This window comes from Tupaia chinensis, unplaced genomic scaffold, assembly GCF_000334495.1.
Source record: "Tupaia chinensis unplaced genomic scaffold, TupChi_1.0 Scaffold000288_2, whole genome shotgun sequence".
Classification (NCBI taxonomy): Eukaryota; Metazoa; Chordata; class Mammalia; order Scandentia; family Tupaiidae; genus Tupaia; species Tupaia belangeri.
This window is the reverse complement of record NW_006159773.1, coordinates 3,823,186-3,841,822: the sequence shown is the minus strand read 5'-3', so window position 1 is coordinate 3,841,822 and position 18,637 is coordinate 3,823,186. Positions and strand designations below refer to the sequence as shown.

Here is an 18,637-nt window from a genome sequence, read left to right as displayed (position 1 = left end):
GGGAAAGACTTCTTAAATAAGACCCCCAAAGCACAGTTGATAATCCCCAAAATAGACAAGTAGGATTACATCAAACTAAGAAGTTTCTGCATGGCAAAAGACACAGTAATTAGTGTGAACCGACAGCCCTCAGAATGGGAAAATATTTCTGTATATTATGCATCAGATAAGAGACTGATAACCAGAATACACAAGGAACTCAAGCAGCTGTTTGGAAAAAAAAGATCATCAACCCTATTAAAAGATGGGAGAATGAGTTGAAAAAAAAAAAAAAAAAAAAAAAAGAAACACTCTCTAAGGATGACATATGAATAGCCAAAAAGCATAAGAAAAAATGCTCAACATCCCTCATTGTAAGGGAAATGCAGATCAAAACAACAGTGAGATACCACCTAACCCCAGTCAGAATGTCTAAGATTAAAAAAAATAATAAAAATGATAAGTGCTGGCGGGGGTGTGGTGAAAGGGGAACTCTCTTACACTGCTGGTGGGAGTATAAATTAGTCCAGCCTCTATGGAGAACAATTTGGAGATTCCTCAAAAATCTACAAATAGAACTACAATATGATCCAGCAATCCCACTTCTTGGTATCTACCCAAAGAAAAGAAGAAATCTTCATCGGAAAAGTGGTTGCACATTGACGTTTATTGCGGCACTTTTTTTTCTTCTTTTCACTGCCAGACTCTTTTATTGGTCACTTAGAGCTACATTAGCTGTTGCCACCAGGAATTCTGCTTTTCCTTGTGCTGCCCTTCCTGTATCTCCCAGCTCTACAGAGCTGGCTCCCAGGAACACAGGCCTCGGTCCCAACACTCTGGGAGCAAAGGGCCCCGATGGCTTTGGAACTGTGCCTGCACAATGGAAACCCCGAGGAGGCCTGGCTTGAGCGCTCTCAGCCTGGGCCGCGGGGTCCCCGGCACTCCACGGAGTTTATAGGAAATGCGAGTGGCAGCTGCAGGTATGGTGTGACCTGGGCTGTCACAGTCCCTCCATTTGCTCTTGGAGAACCCGTGGCCACCAGCAGCCAAAGCCCTTGGAAACATGCTGATATTGCGGCACTATTCACAATTGCTAAGACATGGAACCAACCCAAGTGCCCCTGAAACAAATGCATGGATTGAAAAACTGTGGCACATGTACTCTATGGAATACTATTCAGCCATTAAAAAAAAAACCTGGCTTTTGACAGAAAGTGGAAGAATATGGAAGATCTATTGCTGAGTGAAGCAAGCCAGACTATGAAGGAGAGACATTGTATTTTCCCACTTAATATGTAATGGGTGTCTGCACTCTATGACTGAAACTGATTGACTAAAGGATATACAAACACAGCAAATGGGTATAAATACCAGATATAATGTGTGTGGAAGAGTAGGATCTGAGGAAGGACATTTAGAAGAAAAATACGGAGGCAAAGCACTAATGGGACAAAGAAATGTGGTATTATCTGTTGAAGATATTTTGTAGTTTTATCAACTGTATTGGGGAGAAATGTTCACATATTGAAATATTCACTTTGTAAGCTAAATAATGTGATTGAATGTATAAAAGAAAATGAAATAAAAGAAGAAAAATAAATAAATGAATAAATAAATAAAGGGAATCAAGAAGAATAACAGAGAGTCAAGACATTTAATGGGACACAGAAACAGGATTGTCTGGTGATGATTACATGTATGATAATAGCTTTTACTGAACTGTTATATAATGTATTTATGCTGGAAAAAATTCATTACACAAGCTGTGGTAATATACAGTGACTGAATGTATAAAATTAGAAATTAAAAAAAAGAATTTTAAACTCATCTATAACCTACAAGCCTTCACTTCTAGATATCCCACCTTTTTGAGCCAGGCCAATGTAAAGGACCTGATTGACAACCCTCCTGTTCTCAAAACTAAATATGAGAAACCACTGCAAGTCAGCCTCCTGAAAACACACTTGTCTTTCTCTGGGTCAGTCACTCAACCTCATTAGTAATAAACTACATTAATTATAAAAAAAAGAAAAAGAAGAAATGAAATTATCTCTATTTTCAGATAATATGATGCCATACATAGAAAATCCAAAGAATCCACAAAAAAAAAAAAAAAAAGACCTCTCCTGGAAGTGATAAATGAATTTAGAAAAGTGGTAGGATACAAAGTCAACATACAAAGATCTATAGCATGTTTATACACCAATAATGGACAAACTGAGACAAAATTGAAGAAAGCAATCCCATTTACAATAGCCACAAAACCAATACGATAATCTAGGAATAAACCTTACCAAAGATGCCAAAAATCTCTACAAGGAAAACTATGAAATACGTGAAAAGAAATTAAAAGGGATACAAAAAGGTGGAAAAACATCCTATGCTCCTGGATTGGAAGAATTAATATAATCAAGGTATCAATCCTACCCAAATTAGTCTACAAATTCAATGCAAATCTGATCAAACTACCAGAGATATTCCTCACAGAAACAGAAAAAAAAATCATAAAATTTGTCTGGAATCATAAAGGTCCATATCACCAAAATAATACTGTGCAAGGGGAATAAAGTAGGAGGCATCTCTCTTCCTGACCTCAAAACATATTACAAAGCTGTGATAATCAAAACAGCATGGTACTGGCACAAAAAACAGAGAGGTAGACCAGCGGAACACAATTGAGAATCCCCAAATAAACTCCAAAGCATACAACCAACTGATCCTTGACAAAGGGCACAAGACAATTCAGTAGGAAAAAGAAAATCTCTTCAGCAAACAGTGCTGGGAGAACTGGATATCCACCTACAGTGGAATGAAACTGGACCCCTATCTTTCAACACTAACAAAAATGAACTCAAACTGGATTGAGAATCTAAACATAAAACTTCAAACTATAAAAATACCAGTGGAAAACAAAGGAAAAATTCTTGGATAACTTTGAGTAGGTAAAGACTTCCTAAAGAAGACCTCCAAAGCACAGACAATAGTTCCGAAAATAGACAAATAGGACTAGATTAGGCTAAGAAGCTTTTGCACAGCTAAAGAAACAATAAGTAAATAGAAATGCAAATTAGTACAACCACTGTGGAAGCTGATATGGAGATTCCTCAGAAATCTACAAATACAACTACCATATGACCCAATGATTTTACTCTTAGGTATTTCCCCAAAGAATAGAAAAGCCCTCAGTCAGAAAAACACTTGCACATCTATGTTTATTTCATCATTATTTACAATTGCTAGGACATAGAATCAACACAAAGTCTAAAAGTAGATTATTGGATTGAAAAAATGTGGCATATGTACTCTATGCAATACCACTCAGCCATAAAAGATAATGAGACCCTGACATTTCATACAAAGTGAAAGAATATGGAAAACTTAATGCCAAGTGAAGCAAGCCTGAGTATGAAAGACAAATTTTGTATGTCCCCACTCAATATATAACAAATGTCTGCACTATATAACAGAAACTGAAAGTTTGAATAATAAAGTAGCAGGGATGGCAACTGTAAATACTAGAAATAGTAATGATAGGGAAAATATGGGGGTGGGTCATAGAGGAAGGGAGGCTAGAGAACAGAGGAACAAAGAAACAATATATTTAATTGACACAAAAATTAAAAGTTATTTGCTGATGATAATGTATATGATAATGTCTTTGTCTTGACTGATAGGCATGGTATTCATGCTGGCAAAAGCAACGTTATACACTGTAAAGACATATAGTGATTAAATGTATAATTTTTTTTAAAATAAAAAATGTCATTTTTAGGGAACCAGCAGTTAGCGTAATGGCTATGTTGCTGGACTCCCACATAGTCGACCACGGTTCGTGTCCCGGACCCGGTGGCTTAAAACTCACGCCGGGCGCGTGTGCATGCGTGCCCAAGATCCCGAGAGGAGAATGGAGGAGAAGGGATTGCGGCGTGACCATCCCCCCTGGGGGGTGATTTCTCGCTTTCTGTCTCTATGTCTCTGTCTGGCTGGCAAGCACATGCGCCCTACAGTGAAAATCTCTCAAAAAAAAAATGTCATTTTTATACATGAAATGTTTCTTGATTCATTTCATGCTGTTATCTCAGAATACCATTCACTGGCTAATTTATAAAGAACAAAAATTTATTGGTTCATAGTTCTGGAGACTGGGAAGTCTAAGATAAGGGTGTCAGAATCTGGTGAGGACCTTTTTACTGTGTTATCACATGATAAAAGGGCAAAGTGAGAGCTAGAGATCAAACTTTCAGCCTTAAATCCTTTTAAAATCAGCATTAACTCCTTAATGAGGGTAGAGTCCTTACAACCTAAACACTTCTCATTAGGTCCCACTTCCCAACATTGTTACAATGGGAGTCGAGTTTTCAACACATGCTTTTAGAGGGACACATTCAAATCATAGCATGATGGAATACTATATAGCATTTAAAAAGAAGAAAATCTTGCTGTTTATACATTTGAAAAATTTAAAACCTTGAGGACACTATGCTAAGGAAAGTTAGTTAGCTGCAGAACCAATACTACATGAATTCACTTTCATCAGGAATCTAAAATAGTAAAAATAAGAAGCAAAGACTAAAATGCTGGTTAAAGGCGATGGGGTGAAGGAAATGGGGAAATATTAGTGAAAGGGCTCAAAATTTTAGTTATGCAAAACTACTAAGTCCTAGAAGTCTACTTTATAGCATAGTGCCTATAGTTAATAATATTTTATTGCGTACTTAAGTTTAGCAAAGAAGATGGAGCTTGTGTTAAATGTTCCGATCACAACAATAATAAAAAAAGAAGTCAGGAGGAAACCTTTGGAAGTGATGTTTATGGCATCACAGATGATGGCTTCACAGATGTATACTTATACCCAAACTAATCAAGTTACAAATATTAAATATGTGCAGTATTTTATATGTCAACCATATCCCAATATTATGGTTTAAAAAAAACAAAATAAATAATACTATGACTAAGATTCCCTAGCTCTATAATCTTTCAACGTCTCTCTTTACTTTTTTTCTCTCAAGCATCCTTCTTTCTTTCTTTATTTTCCTTCCTTTTATTTCTCAGAAAATTATCTAAGTCCTTAGATTAAAAAAATCAGTCTATTTCTAATTATTTCTGTGGGTACAAGTATTTTTGCTTTACATTTTTAACCATAGGGCGGGTGCCACCACGCCCTGCTTCACATTTTTAAAAGCCTTTTTTGTTGAACTAATTTTCCTTTGTTCATAAAATTTTCTTAATGTTATGCTCCACTTCACCTCTACTTTCTAATTATCCTCTGCTTTTTCAAAATTATATTATTTGCAATGTCATTGTGTATATCCTAAACACCATGGAATTTGACATTAAATATGTTGTTTGCCATATAGCAAGGGTCCCCAGGCCAAGGACTAGTACCAGTCTGTGGCCTGTTAAAAACTGAGCCACACAGGGAACCAGCAGTTAGCGTAATGGCTACGTTGCTGGACTCCCACGTAGTCGACCGCGGTTCGCATCCCGGACATGGTGGCTTAAAACTCACACCAGGCGCGTGTGCGTGCATGCCCAAGATCCCGAGAGGAGAATGGAGGAGAAGGGATTGCGGCGTGACCATTCCCCATGGGGGGTGATTTCTCGCTTTCTGTCTCTCTCTGTCTGTCTGGCAAGCACACACGCCCTATAGCAAAAACCTCTCCAAAAAAAAAAAAAAAAAACTGAGCCACACAGAAGGTGAGTGCCGGGCAAGTGAGCAAAGCTTCATCTGTATTTACAGCCACTCCCCACACTCCCATTACTGTCTGAGCTCCACCTCCAGTCACATCTGTGGTGGTATTAGATTCTCATGGAGCACAGATCATCTTACAAACTATACATGTGAGAGATCTAGGTTTCCCACTCCTTATGAGAATCTAAGCCTGAGGATCTGAGGTGGAGCTGAGGCAGTAATGCTAGTGCTGAGGAGCAGCTGCAAATGCTGATTAACATTAGGTTTGACTGCACAGAAACCATAGTGAATCAATTGCTTACAGACTCATATCAAAACCCTGTCAGTAGGTGACAAGTGACAATTAAAAGGTGCATCTGGTGGCAGGCTTTATAGTGGCAAGTGGGTTTATTTATGTCTATTGTACAGCTGCACCTGGTGGCAGGCTTTAAGTCAGACTCCAACACTTATTTTAGTCTGTGCATGGCCCACCCATTATTTTATTTACCGCCTCTATCCAACACTGCTTTTATCTCCATCACAGTTTTGGTAAGTCCAAAGTTAACCAAAGCCAAAATGAGGAAAAACAAACAAACAACAACAAATGTCACTGGACAGCTTTGAAAACAGGGGAAGACCCAATGATGAGACAGCAGAAGACTCTAAGACTGCCAACGAAAATAACAACAACCAAAAAACTCCACTGCATTTAAAATAAAATACTAAGTCCTACTTAAATTATGGGTTCATTGCAACAGGTGATTCACATTCTCTAAGCCTGCTTTGTGGCGACTGACTAGCCAACAAAGCCATGAAACCTTCAAAACCACTTCGCCACATGAAGACCAAGCACCTTGCATTAAAAGACAAGCCTTTGCAGTTTTTCAAAAGAAAAAAATGTAAATACTAAGAATCGAAGCAATTATTGAAAGCCACCACTTCATCAAATGTGTCTGCACTGAGAGCATCATTCTTTGTGGCTAACTAACTGCATTCCCAAAGCTAAGAAGCCTTTTACTATTGGCGACAAGTTGATCCTGACTGCTGCTAAGGACATATATCATGAACTTTTAAGAGAGGTTGCAGTTCAAAAGGTGACACAGTTTTCTCTTTTAGCTAGCATCATAACTAGATGAGTTGATGAAATAGAAGAGGTCAATGAAGCACAATTGTTTGAGAGGATTAGTGATTCACATGGTACACATCCAGGTTGACAAGTCTACCAATGTTGACAGTAAGATAACATTGCTTGTTTTCCTGCAATCTATTTTTCAAGAGAATGTGCATGAGGATATATTATGTGCTCTTTTGTTGCCAACCAACACCAGATCTACAGAAGTCTTCGAATGATTAAATATCAGGACAACTAAACAGGCCATTTTGTCTTGGTATATGCACTGACAAAGCAGCTGTCATGACTGGACAGTTTTCTTTTTCTTTTTTTTTTTTTTTTTTTCTCCTCCACTCTCCTATAGGCATCTTGGACATGCACACACACACACACACACACACACACACACACGGTGTGAGTTTAAGCCACCAGGTCCAGGACTTGGACCACGGTCGACTACAAGGGAGTTCAGCAACATAGCCATCACGACAATTGCGGTCCCATGGATGGCTTTTTGTTTCACCACTCAGATCAAAGAGATAGCTTCTGAATGGGACTCTAGGCACTTTGTCATCCATAGCAAAATACTAGTCAGCCATAAAAATGTCAGCTGAACTTAACAATGTTTTGCAGGATGTGATTACAATTATGAATCCCATGAAAGTACATGCCCTTAACTCACATCTGTTCATGCAGCTTTGTGAGGAGATGTATGCAGAACACACATGTCTTCTCTTATACACAGAAGTGAGGTGGCTTTCTAAAGGTAGATCACTGGCTAGACATTTTGAGTTACAAGGCCACTCCAGAAATTTCTTTTAGAAAAACAGTTGCCAGCGGACCAACAGTTAGTGTAATGGCTCTGTTGCTGGACTCCCATGTAGTTGACCATGGTTCGAGTCCCAGACCCAGCAGCTTAAATCACGTCGGGCATGTGTGCATGCGTGCCCAAGATCCTGAGAGGAGAAAGGAGGAGAAGGGATTGCGGTGTGGCCATCCCCCATGGGGAGTGATTTCTCACTTTCTATCTCTCTGTCTCTGTCTGTCTGTCTGGCAAGCGCATGCACCCTATAAGAAAAACCTCTCAAAAAAAAGCAGTTGCCACTAGCAGCACATTTCAGAGACACAGAATGGTCACAAAGCTTGCTTACTTGCAAGACATATTCAATCTTCTTAGCAAACTCAATCTGTCACATCAGGATAGAATGACAACTATGTTCAGGTTGGCAGATAAAGGCTGCAATCAAAGCCAAGCTAGGATTATGGGGGTGATGAGTGAATGTTGGGATTTTTGATATGTTTCAAACATTAGCAAAGATTTTGTAAGAGATTGGTCCAGGACCTTCTTTCTCTCACCTGGTGCATGATCTCAGCTTTCAAGAGTGTGAGGATTACTTTCCAACAACAATATATCCCTGAACTTGGAAGGAATGGATCTGTGACCCATTTGTGAATAAGCCAGGTGAATCAATTTTATCTATGCTAGAAGAGGATCAATAGCTTGAGATCACAAATAATGGTAACCTTAAAAACATGTTTTAGAACAACTTCAAATCTCCATATGTTCTAGATTAAAACCAAGGTAGAATATCTTGAGATTGCACAAAAGCACTGAAAAGCCTGCTTCTCTGTCCAACATCGTATCTTTGTTAAACAGGGTTTTCTGCAGTAACAGCAATCAAAATGAGATTATAGAGTAGACTGGACTTAAGTAATACATTTTGGGTGTTGCTATCTCCCAACACCCCCAGATGGGACTATCTAATGGAAGACGATCTCAAAGCTCTCGCTGATTCTGTATTACGGAGAGTTGCGTAATTATTTCATTAAATATTGCAATGTATTAATAATAGAAATAAAGTATGCAATAAATGCAATGTACTTACATCATCCCAAAACTATCCTACCCACCCCCACTCCTGGTCTGTGGATAAATTGTCTTCTAGACTAGACTAGTTCCTGGTGCCAAAAAGGTTGGGGACTGCTGCCATATAGGCTATGTAACCTTGGAAATAGTCTGAATCTTTAAAGTCTGTTTATTTTTCTTCCTTCATTTTACAATGTGGACTAAGAACAAGAATTATGTATTATTAATTTTTGAAGTAACATATAATCACTCAGTAAATATTGTTAATTATTAATAGAGAATTCAATTTTTAAAGACTATGTATAAGACTATAATTTGTGACTTGTTAACAAATTATAGTTAAAAGGCAGCAAGTTTAAAATTATAGCAGAAAGTTAAAAATTTATAATATGCTTATCTTAATGCTCTTTCTCACACACACACACGCACACGCACACGTACACACACATATAAACACCTACCATGTACCAGAAATGTGCTTAGAATAAATAGGATGTAGTTCCTTTTTTTAAAAAAAGAATTATTTTTATTTAATTGTATTCATTCATTCATTTATTTATTTTAATTTGACCAGACACACACACACACAGAGATAGAGAGGGAGAGAAAGAGAGAGAGAGAGAGAGAGAAAGTGAGAAAGCAAGCCACCAGGTCTGGGACTTGAGGTCTGGGACTTCAACTGTGGTCAGCCATGTGGGAGTGTCCAGCGCCTTAACCACCACGCCACCTGCTGGTCCCCAGGATATAGTTCCTATAGAACATGGCTACAGCAACACCTGAGAGTTTGTCAGACATGTAAATTCTTAAAACTCACCCCAGAGTTACCGAATCAGGAACTCTGAAAAAGGGATGCAGCAGTCACTGCTTTAACAAGATCTTCAAACTAATTCTGGTGTACACTGAGGGCTGAGAACTACTGATGCACATGAATTAAAAATAAATACCACGCAGTGTTGAAGTGCCACAGTAAATACATCTACAAATGACTGCAGAAAAGGGAAGAAACAGAAAATAACTGGGAAAGTTAAGGAAGACTATTCAGAGAGGTGACATTAGAGCAAGCCTTGGGGATGAATACATCTTTCATTATTTATGAGAATGAGAAAGAAACAAAGAAACAGACACCCTTGAGAAGGTCCTGCCATGCTGCAGTCCTTCCACCTCAGCCTCTCAGCTAGTCACGATCACAGGCTTGTGTCATTGTACCCGGTGTGTTCAGGTTGGCCTAGAAAGTGAACCTCCTATGTGCCTCCAGCATCACACAGTGGTGCCCTACTGCCTGTGCCACTGCTGCTGGGCTGGAAGAGTAAGATTACATTCTTTAATTCCACAAATCTTTTTTTTTTTTTAAGAGACAGTCTTTTTCTGAGTTTATTTATTTTTATTTATAATAGTGTGTGGGTAGACATGAGAGAGAAAGAAGAACCTCAACAGGGTCTCATGATGCCACAATTCTGTTTTCCCTAGTCCTCCAGCTCATTAGGATCTAGAGTGCCTGTACATATACCTGGCACGTTTCAAGTTGACTGGACTGGGGAATCTAAACCCATAATTGGCCATGTGGCCTCTAGCACCTTTGACTATACCAGCAAGCTGTCTTATTTCTTTCTCCCAAGAAAAAGATACACAGAGAGACAGAGAAGCAATATTCCTAACAGGATCTTGACAGGCTAATCCTTCAGTCAGCCTTGGATCATGGGCCTATGCATGCCTGACATACTCAGGAAGGTCTCTAGACATGAACCTGGAACCTTCCCATGTGGGTCTGCCTTGCAGAGTGTTGTGTTTTACCACCACATCACTGACTGGGTTCTAATTCAACAACTTTCTTGAGCACATCCTAAGCTAGTTATTCTGACTGAGGGAGAGAGCTTAATAAGCAATAGTTCAAAAAAAAAAAAAAAGTAATTGAGCCATAATTCAGGGGCAAATTTACTAGGAGGAAAACCATGCCCTCTTGCTTGATCCCTTCCAAGGTCTCATTTCCATTTTTCTAATCAGAGTTGTATCCTCTTCTTCTCACACTGGACCTCCAACATTGTGTAAGCCTCAAGTTTCCACAAACCCTGGATCCACCTCACATTAGCTATATTTAGGGGTGGGAGAGAGATAATAAGGAAGATAGAAAGTTCTAGTTCATTTTGTGCTGCTATAATAAACTGGGTAATTTATAATGAAGAGATTTTTGGGAGGTTCATGGTCCTGGAGGCTGAAAAGTCCAAGACCATGGAGTTGGAATTTGGTGAGCAGCCTTCTTGCTGTGATATCCCATGGTAGAAAGGCAAAGAGAAGGTGAGAGAGAACAAAAAATAAAACTTGCAATCTCAGGCCCTTTTATAATCAGTGTAATCCGTTTATGAGGGTGGAGTCCTCATGATCTAAATACCACCCGTTAGGCCCACCTCCCAACACAGTTGCATTGAGATTAAGTTTCTAACTTGTGGCTAGGGGGAACACATTCAAATCATAGCATTAAATAATTTTTCAGTAAAGAATCTGTCTTGTTAGCGATGAAAGCAGAGTGAGGACTCCATCCATGTGAGTGACTGGGGGAGGTGATGTTGAAAAGGTGTGTTTCCCAAGTCCTTGAATGTACTGCTAAGAAGTTAGGACTTTATCCTCCACATAGTAGATGACATTAGAGATTTTTCAGTAGGTATCTGAATTTTTAAAAGGTAATTGTAACAACTATAGAAGGAAACAGATAGATAAAGGGAGATACTAGGGCCAGGAATATCAGTTAGCAGCACAATGAAATAGATCAAGTGGGAAAAGTTGAGTTTCAGGCAATGGGGGAAAGTTTAAGGAACATTTCATAGAGAGAATCTACTGGGGGCCCCTTAGAAGATAGACCAGGAAAATTTATCAGTGGTGATTTTTAGACTTATAATTGGAGTATGTCCATGATAAACCTCTCAACTCGAAGGAAAATATGAGAGAAACAGAGATTTTCATAGAGAAATTAATCAACTGAATTTTGAATAAGATGAACTTTTCTACATTACACATCTGTTATTCTGTAAATATGTATATAAATACATAATTCTGGTTTATCTATGATTTTAAAAAGCTATGATGTAGTTACAAGAAAAAAATCACTTAAATATAACTCGGTGCTTTATAATTATAAAATATTCTAAAATGTGTTATATGCTGTAGTAATTAATTAGGTCACTATTTCGTTCTAAAAATATAAAATAGGATTTAATTATATAGGCAGAAGTCTTTTTTTAGAAGATATGAATCAAACAAGCTCTAAAATTATTTGGCAATACATGTCTTTGATGGCCAGAAAAATGGTTCTAAAATATCTGCAAATAGTTTGCAGGATAAAGAAGGTCAGAGAGTCTCATTTATATCATTGTAGATATGGAGAAGTAACAGTGAGCTCTGCATGGACCCGGGTGGAGGTTAATGGGAGAAAGTTTGGAGTTGCATATGAGAGTGACATGACAGAAGCAGTGATTAACATCAAAATACATGCAGCACATTTGGTGTCTTGATAAAATTATCCAAACTAGAAACATAACAAAACGTAAAGTAGCCTGATATATCAAAGAAAAGGTCATCTAAATATCCCTAAAGAACTCTCCACTGAGGTTATTCAGAAAGAGTAAACTCCTCCAGGAGGAGGGGCATCTGGTTTTGGCATATGAGCTGCACAGTGCCCTTTTGACTTCATGATTTATCCATATAATAGGAAAGCCTTTGCCAGGGTAGCCCACTCCTAATTAGTGCTGTTTCCTGGGCCTTGAGACTACTGTGCAAACAATGGAAGCTCAGGAGTAGCCATGAAAATCCTCTGACTGGCTCAATATCCATCAGAGTTCCTTCCCATTAATTGTGCATTTGTATTTATGGGATCCTGACAGTATATCCTGACCACATTTCTACTCAGCATTAGGTATGTTTCTTCCTTTTTCTGGATTTATCTCAAAAATTTCATTCCCTTGGGCCTCTAAATTTTTTATGACTCTGCAAACTAAAGGCCATTTTAGATAGTCATCCAGTCACCACCTGCTTGATAGGCAAATGGTCAAGAATTTAAAATAATAATAATAATAATGATGATAATGGAGAGGAAGAAAGTAGGAATTGTTGTTTATGAATATGGATGAAAATGTTTTGGAGATCTATTTCACCACAGCCTGAATATAGTTAACACTGCCAAACTGTGCACTTAAACATAGCCAAGACAGGAGCCAATGTCCTAGCATGGTTATTAAACCCTGTGCATAGGGAGCTGGATCCCATCTGGATGAACATGGTTTGAATTCAAACCATTGCAGCTTGAAAAACATGCTAGGTGTGAGTGCATACATGCCTAGGATCCTGGTGGGATGAAGAAATGAGGGGGAAAGATTGCAGGAGCAAGGACCAGGTCGCTTTGGAAAGGTGCATGTTCTCTCTCTCTCTCTCTCTCTCTCTCTCTCTCAGTCTGTCTCATGAGTGCACATACCCTCTGGCAATTAAAAAAAAGTGGCTAATAATGGAGTAAAAGTTTGTTTTGTTATGTATTACACAAAAATAAACCATCAGGCCCCTAATGGGTACCTCAGAAATTCAAGATCTCCCAAGGAAATTCACCTGTTTCTTCCCATGTTTTTTTTTTTTTTTTTTTTTTTTTTTTCATATAGCTCCTAGTCGTATTCTTGTGTCTTTAACCATATATTTGTCAGATAGAAATTGAGCACCACATCCAATTTACAGGCATATAAACTAAAGTGGGATTAAACTAAGAATGATATATCTGCTGCCATGAGAAGTTATGTGATTCACAATCCAAACCCCTTGATGTGGTGAGAAAAGCATTATTTGATGATTCCAAATTCAAAGCCACACACTGTCCATTCTTCAGCCTTCCTCTTCAAGGAGAAAAACAAAAGCATAAATTATTTGAAACAGCATGTAAACAGGTGACCATTTCTTTTTGTTTGAAAATATAAGTGGGGTTTTTTTTGCAATAATGCACTATATGCATTCCAAAAAAAAATCTTCCATTCTATATTACATACCAAAATAAGAGAATTTTTAGAAAAATTGGTTTAGTGGCAGACCACTCAAACCTATGCCACTTTATAAGCAGAATAGTAACAACACTGATAAACCCTAATAAAATATTAGAACAGTTTAAGGAATGTGATAAATTTATAACATAAGAGTTAATAGGGGTATGTTAAATATAAGCATTTTACAGTAAATAGCAATAGCTTGATAGAAAGAGATGACAAGAGGGCTGAAGCCACTGAGTTTTGTAGCAATAAGGACAACATTCAGAAGTTCAAGGCAAACCAAGCAAAAGGTACTTGCAAGGCAGAGAGGCGGCCAAGCTGCTCCAAGAGAGCAGGGGTTAAGTAGAGAGTGGGGTTGTATATCCCTCTGTGCCTTCATGTGCTCCACTGCATCAGTATGCTTGATGTTCAGCTGCTATTACTTGGCAGTGTAAAAGGTTGATAGGCTGGGCAATTCATGTCTAAACCAATGCAAATTCAGTATTATTTCTTTTTTTTTAAGATTTATTTTATTGAACTTTATTTTTCAGTTTGATCAGAGACAGACAGAGAAAGAGAGAGAGAGGGAAAGTGAGAAAGCGAGCCACCATGTCCGGGACTCGAACCACAGTAGGCCATGTGGGAGTCCAGTGCCCTTAACCACCACACCACCTGCCGGCCCCAGTATTATTTCAATATTACAAATCATGTCAAAACTGCTTTGAATTACAGAACTACACATTCTACCTGAATAGACTATACTTGCATTTAAACATTTTCTGGAAAAGTTTCTAACATAGATTTGAGTCAACTTAATTTCCTATCCCCTCATGAAAACCTCTGCAAATTATATGCAGTCAAATACTGAGTTTTCCTCTGAAACTAGTGCTAGACTAACCTTTCACAAAGAGTCATTGAGAATCTCGTAAAGTGCTACTAAGGGCTTCTTGATATACAAAAGTAAGCAGAGAAAAGTTTTGATGTCTTCAAAACTATAGCTAGATTTGGTATCAATATGTCAATAATGGCTACTGCTCTTTAAAGAGCAATCTTTAAATAGAGAGGACTTTCATAAAACATGATCCCAAAACCAATGACTTCAAAATTGCCCAATGGGCTTGTTAAAGAAGATTCCCTCAGACCCAACCCAGAACACTTGACATGAGGTTAGCTGGTAGTAATTCCCAGAAATCTTCATTTTGTCAAGATATCCAGGGGAGTCTAATGTTCTCTAAAGTTTGAGAAGCACTGATATGTGTGTGGTTTCTTGCCAAATAATACAAATGGACATAATAGATCATGATTGTCTCACCATATATTTTTCAAAGCAGGTATTATTTAGTGTCTGTTACACCCTCATAACAGGTCGTGGGTGAGGGAAGACAGTACAAAAATACAGTTAGGCAAGTGCTACCTGATACGGCAGCAGATATCACACCTGAGACATTAACCTGCAATGTATTAGGTTGTCAGAAAAGTCACAACATATTTTTCTATGCAAAAATGCATCATGACTTTTCCAACAACCCAACACATCTATTATCTGAATAGAGATTCAGGAAAATACAGGTATTTGCATCTTAGGTATAGGTAGGTTTGTAACCAGGATCTCTACAACAGTTGGCAGGGATCAGGAGGAGAGCTATGTGTGTGTGTTAAGCCTACACACACCTGTACAGCCTGAGCAATTGATAAATAATGACTAATTTTCCTACTGGGTAGTTACTAGCCATTTGCAGCCTGGATCCCTTCACCAACTTCTTTCAGCAAGAGTGAAAAGCCTACAACATGAGAAGAATGCAACCTGAATTTCCTACTTTATCGTCCTTATAAAATATTCACCAAAGTCTGCATTGCTCAGTAATGCTTTTGAAGCAAACTCAGTTCTGCAATCAGAGTAGATATAGGTAAAAAATAAAAGCTTCCTGCATGGATACTACAGCAGCCTGAGAGATGATAGGACAGCTGACATCTGGAGCCTGAATTAATCTAGAAATTCATTCATTTATTAGTTAATCATTCGTAACTTTCTAAAACTGTGCAAAAGGCAGTCATACAAATCAAACTAGAGTTTCAGGAATAAATGTTCTTGGTTATTTTAAAATATTAATTAGAAGAACCCTTGAAATTTCTTCATCTTTTTAAGGTCAACAGTTATCTTCAATTCAAAATAACCATAGTTTCTTTTAAATTTGTCTAATCTTTCTGATTCTTCCCCCATCTAGTGATGGCCATTTTTCATCCTAGGCAGATGATTATCTGATTCCAAGATATAATAGAAATGAAGATAGGATCATGAGGGCAAATAGTCCCTTTTACCTACTATGTCATTCAGGATGTGCTCAGTTGCATAATGAAATATTTTTAGTTCCACTTAGAGATAAGAGTAACGGGCTGGAGGTGGTGTGGTGATTAAGGCGATGGACTCCCACATGGCCGAATATGGCCTGGACCTGGACCTGGACTTGGTGGCTTGCTTTTTCACTTTCTCTCTCTCTCTGATCAAATGAAAAAATAATGAAATTATTTAAAAAATAAAGAAAGGAGTGATGAAGAGGACCATCTTATTACTATCTAAAGAAAATCTTACTTAAATGAAGTCCAATTCCTATTGCGTTATTGTTTAGCTAGAAGAAGGACTCAGGAGGGTTAGGAATTACACTTACAAGTACACATCTAAATACCTATTAGAGGCAATGAACTTGGCCTCAGAAACTTCCAAATGCCCCGTGCCTGTTGCTATCAACACCCACTTTTCTCTACCCATAAAATTTAGAAGAAAAAAAAAAGAGCAATGAAATATGAATTTCATGATACTCATTTAGTGACTACAAGATATTAGAAGAGGGACAATAAGTTATGAATTTAAGAACAGCCAATTTTGCAAAGTTCTATTTTAGGAAGTTATGTTTTCTAAGGAAATTATTTCACTTAAGTTTTCAATTATTAGGTTGTCACTAAGGTCATGATGTATTTTTCTGTCTTTCTATGCAATAAATGTATCATGACTTTCCAACAGCCCAATATAGTGTCTTAAGACCACTTACAGTGATTTTTTTTTTTTTATGAATCCACACTTATGTCACTTTCACATTGCTAATATTGGTCATTTGAATCTTCATCTTTTGTTCTCAAGCAAATTTACTAACGATTTTTCTATTTAAAATGTGTTTCAAAGACCAATTTTTTGTTTTGTTGATCCTTGCTATTCCTTTTGTTTTCCATTTTTATTCATTATCCTACATCTTTATTATGCTCTGTCTTCTATTTTTCTTTTGTGCAGTTCTTCTCTCATTTCTTTATTTAGACATATAAATCACTAGTTTTCCATCTTTAGTCTTTTGGAACATGAGCATTTAAAATCATATATCTTTCTCTTTGAAATGTTATACTTAATTGTGATTTGGTTCTAATTTCACTACAGTGTTGTCTTTAATCCACAAATTATTTAAAACCCTGTTTTTCAATTCCTAAATATAGTTTTATCATTGATTGCAAAATTATACTGTAATCAAAGAACATTTGTTTGAAATCAATTCTGACACTTGTTCAAAGTTGTTTTGTAGCCTGGTATTGGGTCAATTATAATAATGCTACATATGCTTAGAGTCTATTTGATTTTTCAGTTACTGAAGATTTACAAGTTACAACTCTTATGATACTGTTAATTTTTCTATTTATATTTTGGTGCTGTTGTTTATCAATATTGGGTGCATTCATCTTAATAAAATTTATATCTTCCTGTTAAATTGACTGTTGCAAGGCCAACAAATGGCATAGCAGTTATGTCACTGGAATCCCACATGGTGGACCATGGTTTGAGTCCCAGACCTGGTGGTTTCAAAATCATTCCAGGTGCATGTGTATGTATGCCCAAGATCCCAGGATAAAAATGGAGAAGGGATTGCAGCATTGCCATCCCATCAGAGGGTGATTTCTCACTTTCTCTTTCACTGATTCTCCCTCTCTCTCGCAAGTACATATGCCCTAAGGCAAAAACCTCTAAATTGAATGTTGTATTAGTATATATAAATTCACATATGTATGTGCATATATGTACACACATATGGACATGTATAAACCCTATATATAAAGATTGATTTATTAGGTCATTGGGAAAGTTATGATGTATTTTCCTAAGTTTTTATATGCAAAAATGCATCATGGCTTTCCCAATGACCCAATGTATACTATATATATAGATACGTTGCCCTTAAAAATGATTTTGCCCTAATGCTTTATTTGCTATTAATATAACTATACAAGCTTTTTCTTCTTTAGCAGCTTATTTATTTCCATTGTCTTATTTTCAACCATTCTGTTATATGTGTCTCCTGTAACCAGCACTTGAGGATTTTTTAATTTAATATAATGCTCTTTTAAGAGAATGCAATCTCTTTATTTACTATGTTTATTGATACATTTCTTTATTTCTTCTACTTTACAGTCTACTCACTAAAAATACTTTAACTTTTTAAAATAATAAGCAATTTGTGTATCATAAATATTGCAACATAATTTTTTAAACAAGTTCATTTTATTTTTTTATTTAAATTTATTTATTTACATTCATTCACTGTACATCATTACAGTATACAAAATGAGATTTTCCATCCAGAGTACACTGTATATTGTCTCAATCAAGCACATGTTATTGTCAACAAATAATTTCCCATTTCTTATTTCCTGTATGTTTTGCTTTTTTCCCCCCATCTTTGATTCCCTGTCTCTTACCCTCTGCCCTCTCCCACTCTTCCCACACTGTCTCTGGTATCTATGTTTACTTTCTATACAGTTTCCCCCCATTTTTTTATTGAATTACTAAAGATCTTAATTAAATATTTTCATAGCAAATACAGCTGATATATGCATTTCCATGAACACAAGTCTAACTTTAGGCATCCTATAAAGTATCACCTAGCTGGGGCTATTTATCTTACTACGGTCATCGAATGGATTTTTTTTTCTGAAACTTTTTTTTTTTTTGTAACTTAATTTACATTCTTTCCCTCAGC

At 37.1% G+C, this 18,637-nt stretch overlaps 1 protein-coding gene and 1 pseudogene across 1 annotated transcript in view; one reads left to right on the top strand and one right to left on the bottom strand.

The window, feature by feature from the left end:
• Positions 1-18,637, top strand: part of CPA6 (carboxypeptidase A6) — a 371,754-nt gene that overhangs the window by 235,370 nt on the left and 117,747 nt on the right. The gene's annotated exons all lie outside the window — the stretch shown is intronic.
• On the bottom strand, positions 930-1,048 carry LOC114008108 (uncharacterized; annotated as a pseudogene).